Consider the following 25,246-nt stretch of genomic DNA (forward strand, 5'->3'; position numbering starts at 1 on the left):
TCTGGCATGCCTCTGGCACTCACAAACCAGGATTGATACCCTGGTTTATTGGTAATAGTAAATTGGAGGATATGATGGGCCATGATGTCACAGATTGTACTGAATACAATGCTGCTGTTGCAGATGGCCCGTAACATGCAAAGGATGCCCAGTTTTGAACTGCCAGATCTGTTCAATATCTATTCTATTTAATACAGGAATAGTGGCACAACACAATTGTCATGAAAGATAGGCATTGGCTCCACAACAATTGTGTGGTATTCACTCCTACCAACACATTCACAGACAAATACATCTGTAACGTGTTCATTGGTGAGCATGACATTTACTAAGTCTTTCTTTCCTGTATACTTTCTTGCCACCTGCCACACTCCCAGTCTATCAGCTATGTTTTCTATGCCTGGGCTAGTATTGATGCCATTGAAGCACTTTTGGTGATGGATATTGACAAGCACTATATCCTGTACCCTTGCACCTCCAATACTTCCTTCAATTGGCACATAGCATGGGGGAATATTGACCTGTCAGCTACAGTGGGGTAGTGGATGGTAATCAGAAAGGTATTTATAGAAGCATACCGGAACATGCCGACCATAATACCAAACTAGACTTGTTCCACCTGCTTGTGCTTGGTCCACATCCCTCCATTTAGTGCCCAACTTTGATTTGATGCCAGGATGTACAGAGTCAATGTTGAAGACTTGCAGGGAAACCATCTTCTGATAGTATACTACTGCACAACTGCTTCTGGTGGGTCTGTATTTCCCGTAGGATGGGCCATATCTGGGGATGCTGCTGGTGAGGACAGGGATATTGTAAGATATAATTTGGTGAGTGTGACTACGTCAGATAGTAGCTTGATTAGTATGTGGGATAACTCGTCCAATTTTGACACAGGTCCCAGATGTTAGTAACGACAGATGAGAAAGGTAAGTACGCTATTGTTGTTTCCAAAACCTAGGTTAATGTTAGGTGGTCCATTCAGTTGAATTCACTTTAGACTTATTAATACAAAAACAAAGTTGCTGGAGAGCTCCGCAGATCTGACAGCATCTGTGAAGGAAAAAACGAGTTAACCCCTCCTCAGAACAGATGGTGGCTGGGAAAACATCAGTTTATATGCAGAAAATAGGGAGGTGGGTGTGGTAGGAAGTTAGTGATAGGATAGAGCCCAAAGAGAGAGAGAAAGACAGTTGGACAGACAAAGGACTGGCTAACGATCATGCTAGAGGGTGAAAAGTTGTTAATGGGGACTGTTCATGACTAATAACAGGGGGTGTATAATGGCAGACTTTGGGGTAACAAGGCCTGGGACATGGGAGAGTTTAGGCCCTAAAATTGTTGAACTCAATATTGAGTCCAGAAGGCTGTAGGGTCCCCAAACGGAAAATGAGGTGTTGTTCCTCCAGCTTGCGTTGGGCTTCGCTGGAACTCTGCAGCAAGCCAGAGACAGAGATGTTGACCAGGGAGCTGGGTGGTGAGTTGAAGTGGCAGGCAACATGTAGTTCAGGGTCTTTTTTGTGAGTTGAATGTAGATGTTTTGCGAAGCAGTCGCCAAGTCTATGCTTCGTTTCCCCAATGTAGAGGGGACCACATCACGAGCAGCGAATGCAGTAGACTAGATTCTTGGAAGTGCAGGTGAAGTGTTGCTTCACCTGGAAGGTATGATTGGGCCATTGGATAGTGGGGAGGGAGGAGGTAAATGGGCAGGTGTTGCACCTTCACCAATTACAGGGGAAAGTGCTGTAGGGCTGTGGTGAGGTGTTAGAGTGAAGGAAGTGTGGACCAGGGTGTCCCGGAGGCAACGGTTCCTGCGAAAGGCAGACAAGGGAGGGAAGGGAATATATGTCTGGTATCTCGCTGGAGGTGGCGGAAATGGCGTCTGATGATCTTCTGGATGTGGATGCTGGTGGGATTGTAGGTGAGGGTAAGGGGAACCCTATCGCTGTTGCAGGAGGGAAGAGAAGTGGTGAGGGCGGAAGTGTGGGAGATGAGTCAGACCTGGGTGAGGGCCCTTTGACAACGGAGCTGGAGAATCCTCAGTTGAGGAAGATGGACATTTCGGAGGCTCCCTTGTCGAAGTTGGCCTCATCTGAACATATGCGACGGAGACCGAGGAACTGACAGAATGGGATGGTGTCTTTACAGGAAGTGGGGTGTGAGGATGTATAGTCCAGGTAGCTGTAGGAGTCAATGTGGTGTAACTGTGGTATTAATAGTTTGCTATGACTGACTGGCCTGCAGGCCATTTAACTTGAGGGACAAAATGTTCTCCCCTAATTTTTTTGAAGCTCCTGGAGACCAGGGCACATGTATGGGAAAAAAAGACACACTACTCTCCTTTGGGGGGAGAGTGGATAGACCTGAGTCTCCAGTTGCAAATTTTACTAAGATTTCCTGAGCACTGAAACTGCAGGTGTAGGTTCATAAAAATGAAACTTTATCATTCTAATGGGCAGACAGGTTAAAAAAAAAATGGCTCAAACGTAACAGCTTTCGTGAGTTCAAGTCATCTCAAACACTTTACAGTTACGAAGTCACTTGTAAGGTAGGAAACTTAGCAGCTAATTTACACATAGCAAACTATCAGTGGTGAGATAATGGCCAGATTATTTGTCTAAAGGACGTTAGTTGGAGGATAAATATTGAGAGGCACGGTAGGGAATCTTCCTGATTGTTCAGATTAATGATATGGAATTTTTATGTTGACCAAAAAAGAGTTTGTTCAACATTGTGGCACTGTACTACAGCTTCAGCCTAGATTTTGTGTTCAAGTACTGGAATGGAACCTAAGCCCACAAGATTCTCAGCTGACAAGAGTGAAGTAGGGGTGTTGCAATTTTGTTCAAGGAATCAATTACAGCAGTGAAGAGGAATAACATTGTGGAAGGCTCCTCAAGTGAAGCCATACGGGTAGAATATTAAAAACTGGAAAGGAACAAGCATATAGCTAGGATTGTACAATAGGTCCCCTAATAGTCCAAGAGAAATAAAAAGCAGATACATAGGCAAATTTCAGAGAAGTGTAAATGTAGTAGGATAGTGATAGTAGCAGATTTCAAGTGCCCCGATATTAACCGGTGTCATCATAGTGAAAGGTTTAAAGAGAGTGAAATGCTTAAAATGCACCAAAGGGAGCTTCATAAACAATGATGTAGAAGACCCTATAATAGAGGGTGCAGTCCTGGATTTAATGTTAGGTAATGAAGCTGGGCAGGCAATTCAAGCATCAGTGGGACAGCATTTTGCAGACAGTGACCATAATAATCTTGAATCTAATGGAATTACGGAAAAAGACAAGGATAGCCTGAAATCAAAGTCCTGAAATGGAGGAAGATCAAATATGACTTGGCCAGAGTGGTTAGGGATCTGATATTTTAGGTAAATTTGTGTCAGAGTGGTGGGACACATTCAAGAAATAGAGAAAGTACAAGGCCAATATGGTCCAATAAAATAAAGGTCAACAAATCCTATAAACTTTGGACATCATTGGGTGTGCAGAACTTGATAAAGAGGGGAAAAAAGGGAGGCCTACGGCAAATTCTGGGCCTTAAAACAGCAGAAACTGTTTGGGTTATAGAATGTGCAAGGGGAAACCTAAAAAGGAAATCTGAAGTGTGAAGAGGGAAATGAAAAAATAATGGCATTTAAAATAAAATTATTTTATGAGTATATTAAGAATAAAAGGATAACTAGGCCCATTAAGGACCACAGTGGTAATTTGTGCGTGCAGTTAGAGGAGGTGGATAGGGTTGTAAATGAATACCGTGTATTGCTGTTCTTTGATGAGAGAGATGATGTGGGTATAGAAATCAGGGAGAAAGATTGTGATATACTTTGCATAGGCAGAGAGGAGGTTCTGAGTGGTCTGGCCAGTTTAAATGTAGATAAATTCCCAGGGCCAGATGAAATGTATCCCAGGCTATTGAGTGAGGCAAGGGAGGAAATAGGGTGTTGGCAATGATTTTCAATTCCTCCTTGGCCAAAGAAGAGGTGTTAGAGGACTGAAGGACAGCCATCATAGAATCGCTATTGATGGAGGAAGCAAGTGATAAACTAGCGAACTGTAGGCGAGTCAGTCTCACCTCAGTGGCAGGGAGAATATTGGAAGCAATTCTAAGGGAGAGAATTAAATTTTCAAAGAGGTGACTAGGTATGTATATTAGGGCAATGCATTAAACAGTCTAATTTGACTTCAGCAAAGCTTTTGATAAGATTATGCATGGGAGGCTGATAGCAAAGGTAATAATAGCTCATGGGATTCACTGAAATTTGGCAAACTGGATGCAGAATTGGTTGAGTGGCAGGAAGCAGAGGGTGATGATAAAGGGATGTGTACGTAACTGGAAGTCTGTGTGCATTGAGGTTTTACAGGGGGTGCCTTTTCTATCTCTCTTCTTTCTCTCAGCGTCCTTTCTTCCAAAAAAAAAGAGGAAAATACCTCATATCACCTAAATTATCTCCTCTTTAAATAAAGAAAGTCCAAGGTTCTGTTATGGCTTGGCCTACCAAGTGTTGATTCCAGTTTACCTAGAACAGAACCATTTTGATCCCACTGAACCTGGATTTCCTCAAATGACTCGCAATTGCTTCTTATTCTTTTCCATAAATGATCTAAACCATATGGTAAATGGGATTAGTATAATTTGGTGTTTGTTGGTTGGCATGGACGTGGTGGGCTACAGGGCCTGTTTCTATGGTGTATGAGTTTATGACTCCGTAAGTACACTTGCTACGCCAAGGCATAAAAGGCTATAGGCCAAGTGTTAGGAAATGTGATCAGAATAGTTAGATAGTTGTTTCTGACTGGTGTATACTCAATGAGCTGCAAGGTCTGCTTCTGTGCTGTAGACTTCTATGATTCTATGACAACCATATTTCCCAGGGAAGAAGTGAGGGCAATCAACATTTTGAATATTAAAAAACTCTTATTTCCTGGGCCTGTTGAATTAATGAATATATTTGATTTTTAGTGTGATGGCACGATATTAATGCTGCTGTCACTGTCTGTCAGTCACCAGAGGTAACAGTTGATAGAATCCTGCTACTGGCTCCAAACCCTAGTCTCTATTGTAAAGTATTTTCCTTTTCCTACATGCTTCCTTCTGTTCGTTTTTTACAAGTAAACTTCAATATAGGTTCTAAACATTGCCCCACAACACAGGTGATGGACATGATGCTTATTCCCAACTGTGATTGCCAGTCCTTTCACTTTGCTTTTCCTAGTTTTTAATTTTCCTTTCCGCATTGCACCCTCCCGCTACAGCAAAAATATCAACATCCTGTTGCCGTGAATGCATGGTCCAAGAGGCTTCACAAACAACCAAATAAAATTAGGCACCAAGCCATGCAAGGAAATAGTCAAACAGTTGGCCAAAACTTTGATCAAAGGCAATGATTTTATGGAGAGTTTTTAAAGGAGGATAGAGAAATTTAGGGAGATAATTCCAGGGCTAATGGCTGAGCCACCAACAGTGCAGCAACAAAATCAAGAGATACTGAAGAATGGTACAACAGGAGGAGGTTACAGAGATAAGAAGTGTGGGATCATGGAGGAACTTGAAAACAAGGAAGAGAATTTTAAATTCATGGCATTTTTAGCCTAAGGTGGGTCATGTCTGAGATTTGAATTGGCTTTGTTTCTGACATGCTCATGCTGACAGACTGAATTGTTTTCTCTTTCAAAATTTATGGGCCTATCTGGCTAGGCCAGCATTTAATGGCCTTTGCTAATTGCCCTTAAGCAGGGGGTAGTGAGCAATTTTCTGAGTCATTGCAGTCCTATGGTGTAGTCACAAATAGGCACTTGGAAGCAGGTTTGGATGGATATGATGAGTAAGTAATTTTCATTACATCCCAATTGCCTGAAATAGAGTAGTTTGATACCCCAAACACTGGTAGATTGGCACTGAAGTTCTGCCAGGATCCTATTTGCCAATTACCATAATTCAGGAGACCACAAGAATACTCCATGCCTGCTGTGCCTCATAATGACATGTTCCCAAGAAATGCAATAAAACTGCACTGAAAGTCAGTGGGTCTTCAAGAATTCCTGTACCAGATGTAGAATCAGATGACAGAACATGAAGAATCTAAAATTAGCAGCTTCTAACAGCCAGACAGGGTTCAGTTAATGTCAAAGAAGATCCCCCTCCATTCCCTGCAATACACTTAGCTTACTGTTACGGTCTGTTATTGTTTAGAATGCAACATAACTGCTATGCACTGATCACACAAATATATTGTCCTAAAATTTGTAAATTAAGCAAAATAAATTAGGCAACCAATAAGTTCAAACAAATTATTGCAATCACGCTGACTAAAACCAAGTCCAATTTACAGGCAGCTTACAAACTGATATAGCTGAGGAAATGTTGCACAACTTAATCAGTGAATAATCTAATAGAAGCCGCCAAATGATGGATTCACTGTCATCAGGGCTGGGAAAGAAACTTCAGCGAAAAAAATAAGTTGAATCAGAAGGCACTTAAAATTTAAAAAAATATTTTTTAGCAATTGGTCTTAAAGTGGACCTGTTCACATTGTAAGTTTCATAGTCAAATAGTTTAATGAGCAACAGATCTAAAAATGATGAATTTAATATATTTATCCTCTGCAAGGTTGGAGTCTAATTGCAGGTGAGATTTGAACCCATCCTTGCATTTATACTCACCATGACCTTTTTCTATGTAACTCATTCCAACTCACCAAACCTTTATGATCACTGCATTCCAAATCTTACGTGTCATGGACTCCCTTCATTCAGCCACTGGCAGCAACCTAGATCCTAAAATTTGTAAATGCTTTTTTACACCTTGCTGGCTGTCTCTGTTCTTTTAAGACTTTCCTCAGAACACTCCTATGGGGAAAGACAGACCCCAAGAAGTACCTCAACCAATACAGGGATTGAACCCATGCTGTTGAGATTATTCTTCACAAAACCTTAGCCAACTAAATTAAATAATGATCACTTGGAGAGCATTTATGTCTTTCTACATCTTTGATTATGCACTGAAAATATTGCAGCAAAGAAATGGAGAAGTGGAATATTAGGTCATGGAAACTTGTCCTTGCAATATTCCTATTGTCATTGTACTGTATGTGTTGGTTTTATATGGAAAGTAGTATTTCTGCCTTCGAAACAGGTTATGTCCAATCCTCGTTCTTCAGATTTGAGCAAGTAAATCTATGCTATCAGTCCAGTCCATTATTGAGGGAGTGCTACATTGTCCTTAGGTGGTGTCTTTCAGATAAGACATTAAACCAAGGCCCTGCCTGCTATCTTGGGTGAGACTACTTTAAAGACAACCAGATGAAATTTTTCTGGCCTTGTGGCCAATATTGATCTCGCATCAATTATCTGACTGAACTCAATTAGCAGAACTAACCTGAGTGACGAGATAGTGGCTGACTGGTAAGTTCGCTGGACCGCTAATCCAGAATCCCAGGCTAATATCTTGTCACCATAGAAGTTAGCGGCATTTAAATTCAATGGACTGATTTAAAAAATTTGTAACAGAAAGCTAGTGTCATCAACTTACTATTAAGATAATTGATTAAAGTGGAGACAACAACAACAAACTCAACTGTGTTGACCCTGAGAAGTGCTCCTTATTACATATTATGCAAAATCTGGGGTAACTGTCCAATAAACTAGTCAGGCAGAAGCCTGATGTACAGGTAGTCCCTGGGTTGCATTCCTCTCTGGAGTCCATTCGCAAGTTGATTTATGCGCAAGTCGGAACACAATGCAGGACAATGTAAACCAGATATTCATAAGTACGGAAATATTTGTACGTCAGGTTTTTAAAATTACACCTCTGAACGGGACTGTGTATGGCCATTCATAAGTAGGGAGACTCCTTGCAATTATATTCTTCCAGTATCCTAGACACTGCCATCACCAGATAATTTCCACCTTACCAATAGGGCAGAATTAACAGAAGTACAGCACAATTGAATATATTCAGAAGGGAGTTAGCCTGGGTGTTCTCAACATTGACTTCAGACTAGTGAAGTCTCATAGCATGAGGTCAAACATAGGAAAAGAAACCTCCTACTGGCTACGACCAACTACCCTATCTCAGCTGAGTAACCAGCACAATTTCATGTCAAACGCCACATGGAAGTGGCACTGAGGGGATCAAGCGCACAGAATGTAACCTGGGTGCAGACAATGCCCATTACCAAAATTGGTTCAGTAGCACTATGACTGGCAGAACTGACCGAGTCCTAAAAAACATATTACCCAGATTGGGCATGTTGTAGGTTATGGGGAAACAAAGAGAAGGGAAAAAAAGAACTCACTAACTCTCATCCTCAACAATCTACCTGCCACATTGATTCACTGTAGTGTTGGCGGGAGTGACCAGTGAAGATGTGGTCTCATCTTCTTACTGAGGGTAGCACTTACCAAATTGTGTAGCACTACCACGTTGTGCAATACAGATCTAACAGCTTAAAACTAGACATCTATGAGATGAGATGAAACAGAATTGTATTCTACCACAGTGTGCAAACTCATCACCTGACATATTCCTCATTCTACCATCCAGCTAAGTGATCAACCCTGGTTTAATGAAGACTGCAGCAGAGCAGCAGTACCCACGTATATTTATAAATGAGATATCAAACTACAACACAAGGATACTTGGCTACACTGGTAGTCAGGTGGCCTAACGAAGGGGCTATACTTCGAAAGCTTGTGATTTCAAACAGGCCTGTTGAACTATAACCTGGTGTCGTGTGACTTTTAGCATTCAGTTTGGGTTTAGCCACGGATACTCAACTCCTTGTCTTGTTATGGCCTCACTCAAAACATAGACAAAAGAACTGAATTCAAGAGATGAGATGACAGTGACTGTCCTTGACATCAGTGCAGCATTTGACAGTATATGACTTGAAGGAGACTTGTCAAAATTTAAATGGACAGGGATCAGGGTAAAGCTGTTTACTTCTCAGACACAGCAAGAAGATCAATAGTTGTGATTGTTGGAGGACAATTATCCTAGTCCAAGGTCATTGTTACAGATATTTCTTAATGTGCCTTTGGACCAACCATCTTTCATTACTTCATCAAACACCTTCTTTCCATTAAGAGGACAGAACATCAAATAGTCTTGTGCTCCAGACGTTCCTTAGAACTGAGCTTTTAAGGATTGTCCTTTACTTGACACAAGCCAATCACTTTGTCTGATCAAGCACCTGGGAGAAGCTTTAGAATGTATCACCGGATTAAAAGTCATAGAATCATACAGTAGTAGAGATGTACAGTACAGAAATGGACGCTTCAGTCCAGCTTGTCCATATCAGTCCATTCAGTCCAGAAATCCTAAATAACTCTAGTGCCATTTGCCAGTATTTGGCCCATATTCCTCTCAATCCTTCCTATCAACTACCCTTCTAGATACCTTTTAAATATTGTAATTGTACCAGCCTCCACCACTTCCACCGGCATCTCATTCCATACACACACCACCCTCTGCATGAAAAAGTTGTTCCTTACATCCCTTTGAAATATTTCCCCTCTCACCTTAAACCTATGCCCTGCAGTTTTGGACTCCCCGACTCTGGGGAAAAGTTCTTGTTTATTTACCCTATCCATGCCCTTCATGAATTTATACACCTCCAGAAGGTCACCCGTCAGCCTCCAAAGCTCCAAGGAAAATAGCCCCAGCCTATTCAGTCTCTACCTATAGCTCAATCCCTCCAACCCGGCAATATCCTTGTAATCTTTTCTGAACCCTTTCAAGTTTCACAACATCCTTCCTACAGCAGGGAGACCAGAATTGCACACAGTATTCCAAAAGTGGCCTAACCAATGTCCTGTACAGCTGCAACATAACTTCCTAACTCCTATACTCAATGCACTGACCAAGAAAGGTAAGCATACTAAAGGACTTCTTCACTATCCTGTCTACCTGTGACTCCACTTTCAAGAAACTATGAACCTGCACGCTTAAGGTCTCTTTGTTCAGCAACACTTCCCAAGACTTTACCATTAAGTGTACAAGTCCTGCCCTGATTTGCCTTTCCAAAATGCAGCACCTCACATTTCCCTAAATTAAACGCTATCTGCCACACCTCAGCCCACCAGAGTATAACTGGACCTTGATCCAATAGGCTGAGGTAATCTTCTTGGCTGTCCACTACACCTCCAATTTTAGTGTTACCTGCAAACTTACTAACCATAATCCTACAATCACATCCAAATTATTTACATAAATGACAAAAAGCAGTGGACCCAGCACTGATCCTTATGGCACAGTGCTAGTCACAGGCCTCCAGTCTGTAAAGCAACCCTCCACCACCACCTTCTGTCTTCTACCTTCAAGCCAGTTCTGCATTCAAATGGCTAGTTCTCTCTATATTCCATGTTATTTAATCTTGATAACCGGTCTACCATGAAGAACCTCGTCAAACACATAACTAAGGTCCGTATAGATCATGTCCACTGCTCTGCCCTCATAACCCTCTTTGTTACTTCTTCAAAAACTCAGTTAAATTAATGAGACACAATTTCCCAAGCACAGAACCATGTTGACTATGCCGAATCAGACCTTGCCTTTCCAAATACATGTCAATCCTGTCCCTCAGGATTTCCTTCAGCAACTTGCCCACCACCAGCTCTAAACAGCCACAAGGTATTTTTGCAGATTTCCCCAATCTGTACAGCTATCTTGTAAACTCTTTTCCAACTTACATTAAGGAATATATTATAAAGTCTTGTAATGTCAGTCACAGTGATGTGACCAGGAGGTTAGGGGATTGTCACTTTGTGTAGAATGTGCCAAGTTACTCATGAACTTGGATATAAGCAGCACAGATCAGTAAATCTTGTATTTGTGTGTATTGGCATTGTTGCTCATGTGGAAGGTGAGCATGACGCTGTGTGATTGGAGACAAGCCACAGATACATTTGAAGCAGAGTAAAATTTCCTTCTTCTTGAAAATATGAAAGACAGTGTTCAGTGACAAGCAACCAATTAGTTATGTGTTCTGAAAACAGAGCACTTGCAAGAGAATGGTTGAATGACCAAGAGCAAGCATTTGTTCAAAGCTGGGAGATTTGTTTATACTCTAATTGGAAACCGTGCCCATTCAGCTGCAATTGATTTCCTGCTTGGCTGTTTCAACAGGCCAGGAAGGTTTATAGCATCTGTGAGACCAGGAAACACTGCCTGATACTTGTTCCTGTGCCAGGATAAACACAGGCATTTCAGAGCTTCCAATCAAAGTAAATCTAATGAATGCTTATGCTTGCTCACATTTTAAAAATGTTTTCATCTCCTTTTACCATATCAGCTAGATACAGATGCGACACAGAAAGTATATATAGCTTACCTACTCACACAAGGCACCTGGTCCAAGTAAATTTTTGCATCAGCCCCCGCAACTATTTCAGCACTAGCCATGACACAGAGCTCTAAGTCTTGACTCTGAGGCAAAAGTTTGTGGGTTGAAGTCCTATTCCAGAAAGTGGAGCTCAAAATCTGTGCTGGCCCTTACCATACAATGCCAGGAAAGTACTGCACTGTCAAAGGTGCTGCCTTTTGGGCAAGATTTTCAATTTAGGTCCCATCAGCCCATAAATATCCCAAAATACTATTTCCAAGAGGAGCAAAATATGTCTTCCCAGGATCCTGGTCAACATTCTTCTTTCAACCAGAATCACTCAAACTGATTATCTAGTCATTACCCACTTGATATTTGTAGAAGTTTGCCGTGAGTAAGTTGGGTGCTGCTTTTCTGACATTGCACAGTGATTACACTTCAAAAAGTACTTCATGTAATTGCAAGTCTTATTTTATGATCGTAAAAAATGCTTCTCAAGATTTTATTTTCTCTTTTAATATTGAATTATCAGAATTGAAAGGTGACCTCCGAACTTAATCTCTTTGAATCTGCAGACACAAAACATAATGCTCTTGACGTGGGAAACTCTTCAACGATATTCAAACTGCAAATTCCTAAACAACTATGTAAGAACTCACACTGAATCCTAGCCTCTGATCCCTACAGAGATTCTGGTGATTAGCTACGACATACTTGATTCATACGGCTGTGGGTTACATGAGGCCCCTTCTATTTCACAAACGAATACAATCTGAGCTTTTTATTAATTTGGAAATTGGTAAAACTTGGAACCACAGATTTGCTTTCAAGTCAGTCAATCCTATGTCACTGACTTTGACTGAGGGGAGAGAGAAACTGCCTCTGGATGGTTGTCAAAAATGCACTAAGAAAGAAACCAGTTTTTGAACGGGCTCCCCTGTGTGTCTGTGTCGGCTGGATTGACTTCCCATTCTGAAAACAGATGCCCAAGATCTAAATAAATGTCAGTGTTTTCAAGACATGTCACACAAGCTCAGTTTCTACTCTTAAATTTCGGCCACGAAGCCTTACAGCAGGTAAACTTTCACCTCAAGGACTCCAAACTTGCCAGGACAGTGAAGCCTAATATGCAACAACATCATTCATCACACCTGAATTGTAGTTATCCTTCCCACTAACAGTAGTAGGTATCAAATAAAACTGAGATGCCTGCAAAATGTTTACAGAGAAAATAATTTCTATATTGAAGCAGCCGATCTTCAATTCCTCTTCCATGCTATTCTACCCTTTCCACATACTTCTCATCCCATTTTCAGCCTGTTCCTTTAGTCTTCCTCCTAATATCCCAATCCCAATATCAACTTTTGTTGTATCTCTTCCTTCTGCGCTAGCTCACGTCCATCCTTCACATACCATCTAATTCCCACAGTCCCCCAGTAGTTCTACCCCTTCTTCAGATGTTGTGCCCTTCTTTTCATGCTTGGCTGCTGCTGCCTCCCTCCAATGCCTCTCCCATCCTCCCTAAAGCTGTCTGTCCTCCTCCAACCCTCCATAATAATTCCACCCTACCTTGTCACCCCAGCTTCCTGCCTACCATGTCATCCCCCTCGACCCATGTCACTTCCACCCCTATGACAAAAGAATGGAAGGAAGGATGGATGGACGGACAGCTGGAAGGGCGAATAGTAACAAACAGAAAGCATGGCAGAAAAAGGTAGATAGACTGACAAACAGATGGAAAGAAAAAGATAATGAGAAAATAAATAGAATACCTTTCATAACTTCAGGGCTCCTCAAAATACTTTATAGCTCACTAAATTCTTTCTGTAGTATAACCACAATTGTAAAAAAACACAGCACAAACTGGAATGTGATAAATAATTGGGACATATATTTTAGTCACATTTAGACAGATATTAGACAAGGCACCAGGGCTAACCCTCTACTCTTATTTATAAACCACTATGTGGTCTCTTATGTCCATTAGAGATGCCTGGTGTCTCTTCTTCACGACAGCAATTCCATCACAGCAAATTTTCCTCAGCAGTGCACAGGAACAGCATCACAGATTATATGCTCAAATCTTTGGAGTGGGCTTTTGACTTAATGAACGTGTACAAAGAGGCGAACATGAATCGTCACAAACTAAAGGCTCACTAGAACAAGAAGTGGAAGAAAAAATTGTTTTACAATCTAAATACATAATGAATTTTGCACACACCTTTATTACATTTCCATCCTTTCACGTTTGCTCCATCACACTTTATAACTCAGCTGTACTGATACAGAAAACAACGTCATCAGGGATCTGATCAGAAAAGTAGAGCTTCAGTTACTAAATTTAGTCTGAAGCTACCTTTTAATGCTCTGTAGACAATACATAACATTAGCATTTAAAATAACAGTAGAATGGGGATAATGATCTGCTTTTATTCTTTAATGTTATAAAACGTCCAAAGGTGTTGCAGACAAGTGAAATCGCAAGCTATGATACCAACCACAAAGAGATATTAAGACAGATGTCTTAAAATCTTTCTCAAAGTGGCAGGATTTAAGGATGGTCTTAAACAAGGAAAGAAAGGTAGGGAGGTAATTCCAGAGCTTAGGTCTGAGACAGCTGAAGGCTTGATGACCCATAATGAGGTGGGCACTACTTTGCTCCAAAACTGGAGGAGTAGAGAATTCTTGGAAGGTTGTACGGTTGGAGAAAGTTGTGGGTGGCAGGGTGAGGCTATGAAGTGATTTAAACATTTGGGCAAGAATCTTAAAAACAAGGCAATGCTCGATACAGTAATGAGCTGATGGAACTTTGTATGAGGTTGAGAATTTAAATATGGTTGATGTTAGAAGTTGAGTGGTCCTCAACCTCAGATTTGCGTCTGGCAGCACGCAAATGATGGATTAAGATTGACAGCATTCAACATAGACCCAATGTCAAATCACAGTGAGGGAATTCCATGAACATAATCAGGCTCCATTTCCAACATAACACTTCACAGATACATGGCCCAATCCATTGGCATCTATCACAGCAGCACACAGCAACTGTGTATTAGAGACTGAGATCTTGGAAGGGACAGGATACTTCTTTTTTGTGAACCACCTCCTCCTAAGGAAGCCAATGCTCATATTGATAAACAATCAGATATGGATTATCTTTGCCTTGCTTATTTTCAGGACCTTTACTGCGCATCCATCCTCAGCTGATGAGAGTTCTACTGAATGAATGTGGATACAAATAGAAAAATTGTTCCTGGTTACTACTCCTTTGTCATTCCCAAAATAATGACAGAAGGCCAAAAACATTAAGTACATTCAAGACTTGAATTTTACAACAGCATAAATGAACTGGGGTTAAAACATCTGGATGCTAATTCAAGTTCTGGAAGTGTTCCTCCCCAAAACTTGAGATAATTTTGCAATTTTGCAATTTTCCATCCTCCCTCCCTTCACTGGACATTAATCATTAATGCCAAGTGTCATCTTGGTACAGTTGGTTCCACTTTCGTCTGAGGTCAGATGAAGTAGTTTCACTATCAGGTTACGGAATCACTTTACAGCTATGAACTTATAAATTTTAAAATGATCTAATACAGTGCTACCTTTGAGTCAGAAGACTGTGTGTTCAAGCCTCACTCCAGGGACATGAACACAAACTAACACTTCTGTGCAATTTTATATTTGTGCTTTACTGTCAGAAATTCTGCCCCTCAAAGAACGGTTGAATCAAGACCCAGTCTGCCTTATCAGATGGATGTAAAAGATCCTTCGGTTTTATCTGAAGTTGAGTGGGTAGTTCTTATCCTACAAACAATATCATTCAAACAGATTAATTTATCTCATCAACTGTTTGTGGAATCTACACTGCAACACTCACTGCATTACAAAGTAACTTCAAATTTAACATTGCTGTACCAGCTGTTAAATACTTTGTGTTGTCTCAAGGGCATAAAAAGACTGCAACTGAATGCAAGTTTAGCTTTCAAGAAAATGGGTGCAATTTTGCAACTTTGCTAATTGTATTGCTATACTTATCTGCCTGCTATGTATGAAATGAGATTAACAAGAGTACAGCAAACTAAGATTTCTTTTGAGCTCAAATTAGGATAGTTCTCTCACTTCACTCTAATATGAGTGTCTTCTAAATGGGTAGCACGAACAGGGCCAGGCAAATCTCATATTAAAACCAGCCTTTAATATTTCATTAATACTGCCTGGCAGTCTGACCATCAACCTCCATTCGATCATAGGTTAAGCTCAACTGAAGTTTTACTGGCTTGTGACTTTTCTAGGTAAGAGGCAACTGCCATGTAAAATGTAGGGTATGCAGGATAGTTTGATCTTAGTAGGATAATATGTCAGCACAACAGTGTGGGCCGAAGAACAGTACTGCACAATACAGGCTCTATGTTCTTTGCTCTCAATCTATCAGGACTAAAGTAGCCAAACATGCAGGAATGCACGCAAAAATTAAAGATTAATCTCCAGAACATAGCTACAAGCAATCTGGGGGGAGAAAAAAAATGTAAAAATTAAGATGACTGCAATTGCAAAGGAAAATTCTCTGAATGTATATGTTTATCAATTCCAAAAAATGTTGAAGATGGAAAACCAATAGCTGTTTGACTAACAGTCGAGGAAGCATCTAATTTATAGTGAAAAGAGTACTTGCTCTCCAGTTGGAGTGGGAAGACAGGATACTGCAAGTATGGGCAGGTGCTGTGACCAGTGACAGGAGCATAGTCGCAAAAGGTCACGCACTGACATCTCTAGTCCTATGTCATCGAAGAGCTGGCAAATCAGATCAGGACAAAATCAATCAAATATTGAATCTCCAGGTCAGAAAGTATCACAAACAAACCCACTTGTTCTATTTTAAGATATTGTATAAAAATGTTTGGTTAGCAGAAAATTGTACAGGGTATAATTTTAATTTGGTATATGTTCCTAATGGCATAACAGGGAGTGGGCACGATTTCTGCAATCTTGTCTTTTGTTGGCTCTCAAAGAATTACAATTAAAATTTAAAATGGGCAGCAAGCATGGGAGGCAGTGTAATAATATGGCAGTTGAAGATTTTCATTGCCTGCCAATGATTAGTTTTCATCAATGAAGCAGGTACAGACGAACCATAAGAGAGTCTCCTGGACAAATCAGGAGATACTGCAACTTGGTCGCAACTTTTCTGACCAACTCCATGGTTATTAAAATATGACTAAACAAGAGCACAACAATGGCACAGTTAAATATTTAACCCTACACTGGTTTCACTTTATTCATGTGTGCATCATTTTAATTTGTTGAACTAGCTTAGACACAAATCCAAATGTACTAGCATGCGTCATAGTTGGCACACATTGATGGTTACAGGGTAGTTAGGGACAATCCTTTATTGCGAAAGAAATAATTACGTGTTTTTGCATTCATCTGATTAAATGCTCATTTTTGAGTATTGTTTGATACTAGCAACTCTGTGAGGCATGGTTGAACTTGCGATCTCAGCTGGCCCTCCCTTTTATGCACTGTACAGGATGTTGTCCAAGATCACTTGTAGAATGGATAATTGAAATATTGTAGGTGAATGCAGAGACTAATTCTCAAACACATGCTGTAGTGATTTGTGGACAATTCTGACACTATAATTTAGACCCCTCATTTTCTTATGTTAACTGACCGCCCGTCAATATCTCGCCACACTCAGAATTGCCAGGTCCATTCCTCATCCACTGTAATCCACTGGATCCTTCTTCGACTTCACCATGCCTCTGACCCCACTCCATATCCTCAGTCCTCACCAGTGTTTTACTTATACAAGTGCCAGGCCTTCTTGTAAGCTATCATTCTCCTGCTCTCTTCCTTTGTGTCACTGAGTTTAAAAAGGAAACCTATTGATCTCAGACACCACTGCACAAAGGCAACTATTGCACATCACATTTAAATGATCATGGAGCTGGTACCAAGAAATTCTCATGTGTCACTGACTTCATTTGAAGCTAAGATAGACAAAGAAAAAAAATTGATGCTAGTGCATAATTCATGAAATGCAAATATACCACAAGTGATAATCCAACACTGCATGCGTTGATGCACAACATGCTATTGTTTCAAACCCTGCATCCTGACCTGCCATCGCAAAATCAAAGTTCAAGCTCCTGCACAATTCAGCCACACTGCTTGCCACTTTTGATGCTCTTGCATGCTTCATAAAATTCTCCCAACAGTATGCAGTCTAATTATAGAGATGTCTCTAACATAAATTTAAATATATTAGAGTCACGAAATACTTAAGCCATAGCCCAGATACAAACCTTATTATTTTGCTCCAAGAAAAGAGCAATAACCTTTAGTTATATATTTTACTGTATGAAAATGGTTCAGGGAACTTTGCAGGAGCATAAGCAGAAAAAAAATGAAGACCCAGCTAAAGCAGGAGATACTAGAAGGTGATGATCAAAGAGGTGGATTTTTGAGGATGGTCTCAAAGGGGGCTTAGCTGCCATTGAGGGAAGAGAACAAAAGAGAATGCATGCATTAGAGGCCTGGAGGTACTTAATGGCGAATTCTAATGTGAAGTGAAAGACTGGATAAGACTATCAAAAAGCTACCACGATGATGAGTAGTTTAGGTCTGGGGCATTGGGAAATCAGCAATCAGGCCAGCAGGACATGTATGATGGGTGATAGGATTTTTAGTGCATTGGACACATTACAGTTTTGTATAGAATCAAAGTTATGAAGGGTGGAAGATGTGACACTGGCCAGAGAACACTTGAATAATTAAAGTTGGCTTCATCAAAAACATTTCCAATGATTCAGCAGAAGGTGGTCAATGTCACAGGTATGTGACTGAAGACAACATCTTTAGTAGTACCCAAAGTTTACTTTAAACAAATTGCAGCTCATTCAAGAAAAAACATTTAGCCAGCAATATAAGAACAAAATGGCAGTGGAGATGTCAAGAGAAATGGTATTAGAGGTGGAGCTGGGACTTTTTAATGCCTTGTGGAAAATGTGACATCCTGCGGATAATGTTAGTAATGATCAGCAAGTGGATGAGGAAATAAAAGCAAGCAAGAGTGCGAAGAGAAACTATTTTCAGAGATGAACAATTGGATCAGTAAAAATGGAACTAGATGAGGACAGTGCAATTGAGCTGAACAACTGAAGAGCAGTATTTAAGCAGAATGATGTTGCCACTGTATTAGAGGCACAGTGATTGAAGAAGATAAAGAAGAAAACTATATCATGATCACAGTCACAATACTTTTTCTCTCATTTTCACTCAAGAAACTATTATTTCCCATTTTTGAAAAAAAGGTTAGTGGCAGAGAATTGCACAATGTAATTACCTTCTGTTTGAAGAGATGTCTTTCACCTTCTCTTCAAGTCATGTAGCAGTATGACTGGATCGTGATTATAGTATCCCAAACAGCAATATGAACATTTCTTAGCAAAGAAAGAGAGAAACTTACACATCCTAGCACTGTTTATCCTAGCATTATTGGCAGACACCAGGAACCAAGTAACTTCCATTCCAGTGCTTTATGGCCTGGGGATGGAGAAGGCTGGACGCAGGAGGAGACTAAAACGGGAAAAAATAGATGGACAAAGGGCAAAAATATAGCTATAATGTAAAGTTTTTGAAAAGTCTTGTGCTAGTAACCATTTCCTGCAAAGGTCCCACTAGCTACTTGCCACCCTAACCTATTACAATCCAAAAGGCTACATCCTCTGACTGACTCTAAGCAATGAGATCTGCTAGTAAAATATCGTAAGTCACATGCATTACACTCACTTCCTCTGGTGTTACAATTACTTCCCGTCACGTATTCCCTGTCATATTTTGTTAACACCACCCATCGGTTATGCAAGAGGGTATCCCCAATGGAATGCTCTTGGAAATGATCGAGTAATAGATTAAATACAATGACAGCATCTGTAATGAGCTATTGCTTAAGTGTAGCAGTACTTTAAAATTCTGTTTTGTAATTTATTATTCACATAATGGATGTTCATTAATTCATCAAAAACATTCTGCACAGAAGAAACATTTAACAAAGTTTCTAAATTATACTATCTTCAGCAAACAAGACCCAGTGTTTACATACATCCTGAGAATTATCCTTAATCTCAGGTGTTATAATTTAAGTTTAGAAAGAGTTCAGGATCAAAAAACTTGGCATGTGGCTCTACTTTGATCAATAATTACTACAAAATTTGTAGTCTCTGCAGCCTGATTCTTCCATTGCAGTTGAATATGATTTGTACAATCATGTTACAGTGCTAGTTCAGTGATAGCATTCTGGCTGTGTGCAGAATCTGTTCAATTGTTTCTAAGTACTGGAATTCAAAGGGTTAAATTTTGGTGCCATAATCTTGGTTTGTAGCCTCTCGAGGTTACAGGATTGAGACGTAATCTGATCAGGGTGCATACAATGTTAAAAGGATTCACTAAAGTACAGCAAAGTGCGACAGATGCTGGAGATCTGAAACAGAAGTGGAATGCCAGTAATTCTGGCCACATTTATGGTGAAATGTTAGTATGAGATCAGGACTGTTTCTCCATCTTGTGATGGGCTAACATTTCTGTCCAAGGCCAGCTGTAGTGTTCAGGGAAGCTCATTACTAATTGGAGAAATAGCACCTCATTTTCAACCTTGGCACTTTACTGTCTTCAACCTCACAGCAAGAACTCTGTCCATCATTTTGATTCCACCAACCTGGTCCCCCACCTCCCAGTATCTTGTTTCTGTGGGTTTGGTCTCAGTACGGCTGACCTATTAACACCTTCCATTAACATCTACTCTTCATCTATATCTATCCTCAACTATCCTTTGCCTTTTGCCCTGGGACACCTTCACCATTGTTTTCACTTATTCCTCTTCCTCCCATTTTCTACAGCTCAAACCCATTAATTTTCTTGTCCCTTTCCATTCTTAAGAGTCATGAGACTCAAAACATTTCCCTCTCAATGATTTCTGCCAGGATTGCTCTATTTGTCCAGCATTTTCGGTCTTTATTTTACATTTCCAACATCTGCAGTTTGCTTTCATATCACAAAACACAAGATGATCTTGTCATTACCTTGTTGCCATTTACAGGACCACTCTGTATGCAAGTTGGCTGCTAATATCCTATGACCCCGTTGGACAGACAGATTTAGTTTAGGCACATTAAAAGTGGAGGTTACCAATTAATAAATAGTGTGCTTGCATTTACAGAGCATCTTTCCACTCCACTCGAAGTTTGAAACTCATTCTGAGGAACAGCCACTGGACCCAAAACATTAACTCTGCTTCCTCTCCATAAATGCTGCCAGACCAGCTGAGATTTTCCAGGAATTTGTTTTTGTTTAGATTTTTAACTGTAATTTGTTGGAAAATGGGGCAGCCAGTTTGCACACAGCAAGCTCCCACAAATAACAAGCTGCTTTTAGACATCTACTTTTGAAGACAGATATTAAAAGGTAAACATTGGCCAGAACACCAAGGAACTCCCTTCCTTTATAAATAGTTCCACTGAATTTTCTTTTGCATAAATATACCGTTTTGGATACTGCTGGGGGGCATGACCTACCAGAGGAAAGCCATAGTAGTCAGTTCTCTGGCACTGAGCCTGACACTGTGGCAAAGAAGGGAAGGGGGCGGAATAGAAAAGTACTCGTGGTAGGGGACTCGATAGTTAGGGGAATTGACAGGAGATTTTGTGGTCAGGATCGGGATTCCCGGAAGGTATGTTGCCTCCCTGCTGCCAGGATCCGGGACGTCTCCGATCGGGTGTATAAGGTTCTAAAAGGGGAGGGCGAACAGCCAGAAATCGTGTTACATATTGGCACTAATGATATCGCCAGAAATAGGATTGAGGATATAAAAAGTGACATCAGGGAGTTAGGATGGAAGCTGCAGAGCAGGACGAACAGAGTAGTGTTCTCTGGTTTACTACCAGTGCCACGAGATAGCGAGGCGAGGAACAGGGAGCGGGCGCAACTGAACACGCAGCTGGTGTAGGAGGGAGGGCTTCAGATATGTAGATAATTGGGATGCCTTCTGGGGAAGGTGGGACCTGTACAAGAAGGACGGGTTGCATCTGAACTGGAAGGGGACCAATGTCCTGGGTGGAAGGTTTGCTCGAGTAGTTCGAGAAGGTTTAAACTAGTATGGCAGGGGGGTGGGAACCTGAGCTGTATTCCGGAGGTGAGAGTTGATGCAGGTGAGGCAGTAGCAAGAGGTAGACCAGCTAGTGGGAAGGAACCAAGGGATCGGTTAAAGTGTGTTTGCTTTAATGCAAGGAGTATCAGGAATAAAAGTGACGACCTTAGAGCATGGATCAGTACCTGGTGCTATGATGTTGTGGCCATAACAGAGACATGGGTTTCTCATGGTCAGGAATGGTTGCTGGATGTTCCAGGGTTTAGAACATTTAAAAAGAATAGGGAGGGGGGAAAAAGAGGAGGGGGTGTAGCACTACTAATCAGAGAGGGTATCACAGCTACAGAAGCTTCCTTTGTCGAGGAAGATCTGCCTACTGAGTCAGTATGGGTGAAAATTAGGAACAGCAAGGGAGCAGTCACCTCGTTAGGGGTTTACTACAGGCCCCCCAATAGCAGCAGGGAGATTGAAGAAAGCATAGGTCGACAGATTTTGGAAAAGTGTGGTCGCAGTAGGGTTGTTGTAATGGGTGACTTTAACTTTCCTAATATTGATTGGAACCTGCTTCGAGCAGAAGATTTGAATGGAGCTGTATTTGTAAGGTGTGTTCAGGAGGGTTTCCTAACGCAGTACGTTGACAGGCCGACGAGGGGAGAGGCCATTCTAGACTTGGTGCTCGGAAACGAGCCGGGGCAGGTATCAGATCTTGTGGTGGGAGAGCATTTTGGTGATAGTGACCATAACTGCCTCACATTCTACATAGCTATGGAGAAGGAGAGGATTAGGCAAAATGGGAGGATATTTAGTTGGGGAAGAGGAAACTATGACGCGATTAGACACGAGTTAGGAAGCATGGACTGGGAGCAGTTGTTCCAAGGTAAGGGAACTATAGACATGTGGAGACTGTTTAAGTAACAGTTGTTGCGAGTGATGAGTAAATATGTCCCTCTGAGACAGGCAAGAAGGGGTAAGATAAAGGAACCTTGGATGACGAGAGCGGTGGAGCTTCTTGTGAAAAGGGAGAAGGTAGCTTACATAAGATGGAGGAAGCTAGGGTCAAGTTCAGCTAGAGAGGATTACTCGCAGGCAAGGAAGGAGCTCAAAAAAGGTCTGAGGAGAGCCAGGAGGGGGCACGAGAAAGGCTTGGCAGAAGGAATCAGGGAAAACACAAAGGCATTTTACACTTACGTGAGGAATAAGAGAATGGTCAAAGAAAGAGTAGGGCCGATCAGGGATAGCATAGGGAACCTGTGTGTGGAACCTGAGGAGGTAGGGGAAGCCCTTAATGAGTTTTTTGCTTCTGTCTTTACGAAAGAAACGAACTTTGTAGTGAATGAAACCTTTGAAGAGCAGGTGTGCATGCTGGAATGGATAGAGATAGAGGAAGCTGATGTGCTGAAAATTTTGTCAAACGTTAAGATTGACAAGTCGCCAGGCCCGGACCAGATTTGTCCTCGGCTGCTTTCGGAAGCGAGAAATGAAATTGCTTCGCCACTTGTGAAGATCTTTGCATCCTCGCTCTACACTGGAGTTGTACCTGAGGACTGGAGAGCGGCAAATGTAATTCCTCTCTTCAAGAAAGGAAATAGGGAAATCCCCGGCAATTACAGACCAGTAAGTCTCACGTCTGTCGTCTGCAAGGTGTTAGAAAGGATTCTGAGGGATAGGATTTATGACCATCTGGAGGAGCATGGCTTGATCAAATACAGTCAACACGGCTTTGTGAGGGGTAGGTCACGCCTCACAAACCTTAGAGTTTTTTGAGGATGTGACTAGAAAAGTTGATGAGGGTCGAGCTGTGGATGTGGTGTATATGGACTTCAGTAAGGCATTTGATAAGGTTCCCCATGGTAGGCTCATTCAGAAGGTCAGGAGGAATGGGATACAGGGGAACTTAGCTGCTTGGATACAGAATTGGCTGGCCAACAGAAGACAGCGAGTGGTAGTAGAAGGAAAATATTCTGCCTGGAAGTCAGTGGTGAGTGGGGTTCCACAGGGCTCTGTCCTTGGGCCTCTCCTGTTTGTAATTTTTATTAATGACTTGGATGAGGGGATTGAAGGATGGGTCATCAAGTTTGCAGACAACACAAAGGTCGGAGGTGTTGTTGACAGTATAGAGGGCTGTTGTAGGCCGCAGCGGGACATTGACAGGATGCAGAGATGGGCTGAGAGGTGGCAGATGGAGTTCAACCTGGATAAATGCGAGGTGATGCATTTTGGAAGGTCGAATTTGAAAGCTGAGTACAGGATTAAGGATAGGATTCTTGGCAGTGTGGAGGAACAGAGGGATCTTGGTGTGCAGATACATAGATCCCTTAAAATGGCCACCCAAGTGGACAGGGTTGTTAAGAAAGCATATGGTGTTTTGGCTTTCATTAACAGGGGGATTGAGTTTAAGAGTCGTGAGATCTTGTTGCAGCTCTATAAAGCTTTGGTTAGACCGCACTTGGAATACTGTGTCCAGTTCTGGTCGCCGTATTATAGGAAAGATGTGGATGCTTTGGAGAGGGTTCAGAGGAGGTTTACCAGGATGCTGCCTGGACTGGAGGGCTTATCTTATGAAGAGAGGTTGACTGAGCTTGGTCTCTTTTCATTGGAGAAAAAGAGGAGGAGAGGGGACCTAACTGAGGTGTACAAGATAATGAGAGGCATAGATAGAGTTGACAGCCAGAGACTATTTCCCAGAGCAGAAATGGCTAACACGAGGGGTCATAGTTTTAAGCTGGTTGGTGGAAAGTATAGAGGGGATGTCAGAGGCGGGTTCTTTACACAGAGAGTTGTGAGAGCATGGAATGCGTTGCCAGCAGCAGTTGTGGAAGCAAGGTCATTGGGGTCATTTAAGAGACTGCTGGACATGCATATGGTCACAGAAATTTGAGGGTGCATGCATGAGGATCAATGGTCGGCACAACATCGTGGGCTGAAGGGCCTGTTCTGTGCTGTACTGTTCTATGTTCTATGTTGAGAAAACTTACGGGATTGGTTTAACTTCGCACCTGAGAGACTGTAATGCTGACAAGTATGGGTCTCTTGTCAGTACAGAAATGAAATGTCAATCTAAATGTTGCGTTCAGGTTTCTGGAGCAGGGATTGATCACACAACCCGCAGCCTCGGTCGCAAAAGTGTCACCATCATGGTTATCAATTAATGCCAGCGAGAACTCAAATGGCATTTTTCATCCGGAAAGAATTTGAGGAGATCCTGGATGTCTGGAAAGTGATCTTTAAATTCAGATGAATCAGTAGAAGCATTTTGTTTCCAAATATCCATTTAAAGGAGTCAAAAGTTGCTCATCTTCAGCATCTACATGACAAAACAAAGCAAAATCCGCGACTGGTTTGGGGCAATTATGTCAGTGGCCCAGCCACTGTCCATCAAGTGCCGAACCGAAAAAGCTTTACAACTGACCTTACGAACTGGTGACTAAACAGACAGAAGCGTGAGAAGTCAGACCGCGAATGATTTCGAAAGGGCAGAAAACTGATTCGTGTAAAAGCTGTCAACATTTAATGCGTCCGAACATACAGACATTATTAAAAACTACTGCTGAACATGTTCTCTCTCTGTCAGGATAACCACTGTATGGAAGCGCAGACATCAAGCAAAGCTCTCACCGCATGTGCACCAACTCCCTAGATAGTACAGAATCGTCTGCAACAGCTTCTCCATTACTGCTGAAACTGCACTTTCCTCCTCTCCTACAAACAATTCATGCGCCAAGTTTTCCTCTCTCCCTTTACAAATGGTGATTATGTCCACTCGGA

General features: G+C 41.5%; 1 protein-coding gene across 4 annotated transcripts in view; it reads right to left on the reverse strand.

Moving 5' to 3' along the window:
• LOC125455169 (pleckstrin homology domain-containing family G member 1) overlaps positions 1 to 25,246 on the reverse strand; it is a 281,538-nt gene that overhangs the window by 186,516 nt on the left and 69,776 nt on the right. The window contains exon 2 of one of the 4 annotated variants that reach the window (XM_048536869.2): positions 13,556 to 13,642. The exons of the other annotated variants lie outside the window; for them this stretch is intronic. The gene's annotated coding sequence lies outside the window, so the exon portion shown is untranslated. The remainder of the gene's footprint in view (positions 1 to 13,555; positions 13,643 to 25,246) is intronic. 4 annotated transcript variants of the gene reach the window in all.

Source organism: Stegostoma tigrinum, chromosome 9 (assembly GCF_030684315.1).
Source record: "Stegostoma tigrinum isolate sSteTig4 chromosome 9, sSteTig4.hap1, whole genome shotgun sequence".
In the NCBI taxonomy this organism is placed as follows: domain Eukaryota; kingdom Metazoa; phylum Chordata; class Chondrichthyes; order Orectolobiformes; family Stegostomatidae; genus Stegostoma; species Stegostoma tigrinum.